Consider the following 3,390-nt stretch of genomic DNA (forward strand, 5'->3'; position numbering starts at 1 on the left):
TCCTCCCTTCCCAGCTTAATGAATTGCATGTCTGTCAATTGTCCATGACACAATATGCTGTGTCCTTAATTCCACTTTTTGTATATGCATCCCAACACAGGAAACTCTGCTGGCTTATCCTGAAAAATGTATTCACTCCTGGCCACATCTCACTCCTGCAGGCCCCAGCTGGCTACACTGTGAATTGCCCTTAACTGGATTTGCCTCCCCCTTCTATCCTTGTTCCCAACTTTAGTCTACTTGTCCATGGCATTAGAGTGAAGCCATCTCCATAAAATAAGACCAAATGCTTCAAGATTAAAGGAAGACTCATCTGGCTAGCTTTCCATCACCACCCAGACCTCCTTTTCTTTTGCTTTCCCTGAAATTCCCTCCATTCTGGTGTAACTGGTCTCCCTGCATTTTCTCTCATCTAGCAGGCAGAGCAGACACCAGTCTTAGGAGGAATTTGTACTTGCTCTAACTTCCTCACAGACAACTCTTCCCAGATATGCTCAACATTGTTCCCTCACCTTCTCCTCACCTACCCAACTATGACTTACTCAACACTTATTTGGAGTTGAAATCCTTCTTCCCTCCCCATTTCTTCCCTGCCCTTGTGTTTCTCAGAGTACTCAATACCATCAGGCATGCTACATTTAATTCAATGGATTTGTTTTCTGCTCTCCCAATGAGAACCTGTATCCTGATGCCATTTTTGCTCATGGGGGCATCTCCAGCTCCTAGAACAGTGATGCCATATATTATTTTCTTAGTAAATGTTGTTGAATGATTAACGGTAATATGCAAACAACTCAAGAAACTGTTCTAGCATCTCACATGTTCATTTTCTGCTCTCTAACTTCATATAGTTCATGGGTGTTTACTTAATGGCTCCATTTCCTCTCTCAGAATTACACCATAAAAGAAGCCACTTTGTCTCTACAGTATAATTTTGGAGACAAGTTAACTGTCTGTCTTATATAAGTCCTTCTTCCTCCCCTTTACCTGCACCTCTTTCCACTCATCCTTTGTCTTTCTGCTTTAGATCACTCTTTAACCCAGAAACCCATCACTGGCACCTTAATCCAAACAGAAGGATAGAGAAACAGATCAAAGGAAAAGGACTAGAGGAAATATCAGAGAGATACATAGCACTAGAAAGAATATTCTCAAGCCCCCCCCCCAAAAAACTGAAGGAGGCAGACAATAGGAAGAAGAGGAAATGCTGATAAACAAATAGAAATGGATAAATGACATAATCAGTAATAGAAACTGCAAGTAAGAGATAATGGGGTGATAGGGAAAAGACGCTCACTCACCTTTGAGTGGGATGCCGAGAAGAAAAAAAAATTCAGATGTCCTGTAGAGGAGTTTCTAACAACAAAATAATTTCATTCGTCCTTCCTTGAGTTTGTACTTACTAGGTCAGAGGGGAGAAGGAGGAGCCTTCCTGTTCTGTCCTTCTTCCTCAGCACCTCACCTACCTCTCAATCAGGCTGCCAATGCTCTTGTCACCCTCAGCCTTCCTTTGGCTCTCTAGCTCAGACAGTAAGGCTCAGACAACAGCCTCTTCTCAGCAAAAGGAGAAAGAAAGAAAGGAGACTTGGTCAAGGAGATGGTGGTGGGCAGGTGGAAACAGGATCAGCACCTGTGCATCCCAGCCCACCCACAGATGCTCATCTACCTTCCACAAACTGTCTCTAGACCGGGTTGCAGCTGTCACCAACTGCCCATGCAAGAACTTAACACTGAACCTGAGCAAGGAGGATGAAGCTGATGAATCCCAGGGGAGCCCAGAAACTAGATCTCTGGAACAGTAGTTCCCAAGCCTACAATTAAAGAAACCCAAACAGGGAGCTTGAGGACAAGACCTGAGGAGGGCCAGTGTGAGGAAACCTGGTCAGGGGAGGGAAGCTGGCTCTTGGTGCTCTATCTTCAACCAAAGACATATCCCATACTTCCCCAGTGACTCTGAGAGACCTCAAAAGGTTTCCATCTGTGTCTGTCCCAGCAGTCTATCCCTGTATGATGGAAGTCACACCTGTTCTTTACAGACCCCATGAAGTCAGCCTACATCTATCGAGGGTCCATGATACACAGAACACTAGATGAGATATTGTACTTGAATCAAAGGTGGGGACTAAACACAATCTGGCCTTATGGATATCATAACCAAGTGGGAGGGAAAGAAGAGTACCCACATTCAGGAGAGTCAGATGGTGGCAAGGAGCTAGTTGTCATCCCAAAACTGTCTAATGTTTCCCTAAACTCAGTACCCTTCACAGTTTGCTGTGGATAGCCCTGTGGTCTACAGATATTATGCCTGTCTTCCCAGTGTAATCATGGATAGCACTCTCTTGAACTCTGAAAAGTCTTCCAGTTTGGATGATAATTTTATATCTCCTCTGTTTTTGGCCTTATTACCATGGAAGCAGGTCAGTTTTCAAAATGGCCAGTTCATTGTAAACCAATTGGCCACATGACCAATTTATCTTTTATGTTTTAGCTCTTTTTGAAATTTATTTATTTATTTATTTATTGAGAGAGAAAGCTGGGGACAGGCAGGGAGAGGGAGAGAGAAATCCCAAGCAGGCTCCACACTGTCAGTGCAGAGACTGAGGCGGGGTGCAAACCCATAAACCATGAGATCATGACCTGGGCCAACACCAAGAGTCAGACGCTCAACCATCTAAGCCACCTAGGCACCCTGAGCCTTTTTTTTTTTTTAACTAAAGTAGGCTCTATGCACATTATGGAGCCCAATGTGGAGCTTGAATTCAAGACTGAGAGATCAAGATCTGAGATCAAGAGTCAGATACTCAACCAACTGAGTCAGGCAGGAGTCCTCAGTTTTATTTGACTGTTTTTTTTTTTTAATTTTCACAATAACAACAAAAAAAAGTGTTTTACCTGCCATACAAAACTCTTAGGGGCTTCAGTTGAAGACTGATGTACAGATAGGAGACATTGGGTCAGAGGGCTAGGATAAAGGGGATTGATGGGAGATGTTGTAAAATATAACGAGGTGGAGTTAGAGGCAACTAGAAAAAATAGGCCTTCCGCCAAACGTTCCAGGAACACCAACCTGGCTTTGAAAAAAACTCCCTACAGCCATATCACACTCTTCTGTTTCAGCTTCCTTTTCTACTTATTGTCTACTACCCACTGATCTCTCTGGTTCCCATAGATAACTGAAGAATTCCCATCTCCACATTCTCATTCAAGTTATTGTCCTATTGGAACTTACTTTGCCAGCTTTCTATTTCTTATTGAAACTTTATTCTATGAGGACTCATATAATGTTCATCGTTACTTTTCTCACCTTCCAAAATTTGATCCACATTCACTTCAGCCTCTGTCCCCTTTGGACTATTGCCTGTACAATTTGCAATTATATCTGTTATGTCA

The sequence above is a fragment of the Panthera uncia genome, assembly GCF_023721935.1.
Source record: "Panthera uncia isolate 11264 chromosome A1 unlocalized genomic scaffold, Puncia_PCG_1.0 HiC_scaffold_17, whole genome shotgun sequence".
Lineage (NCBI taxonomy): Eukaryota > Metazoa > Chordata > Mammalia > Carnivora > Felidae > Panthera > Panthera uncia.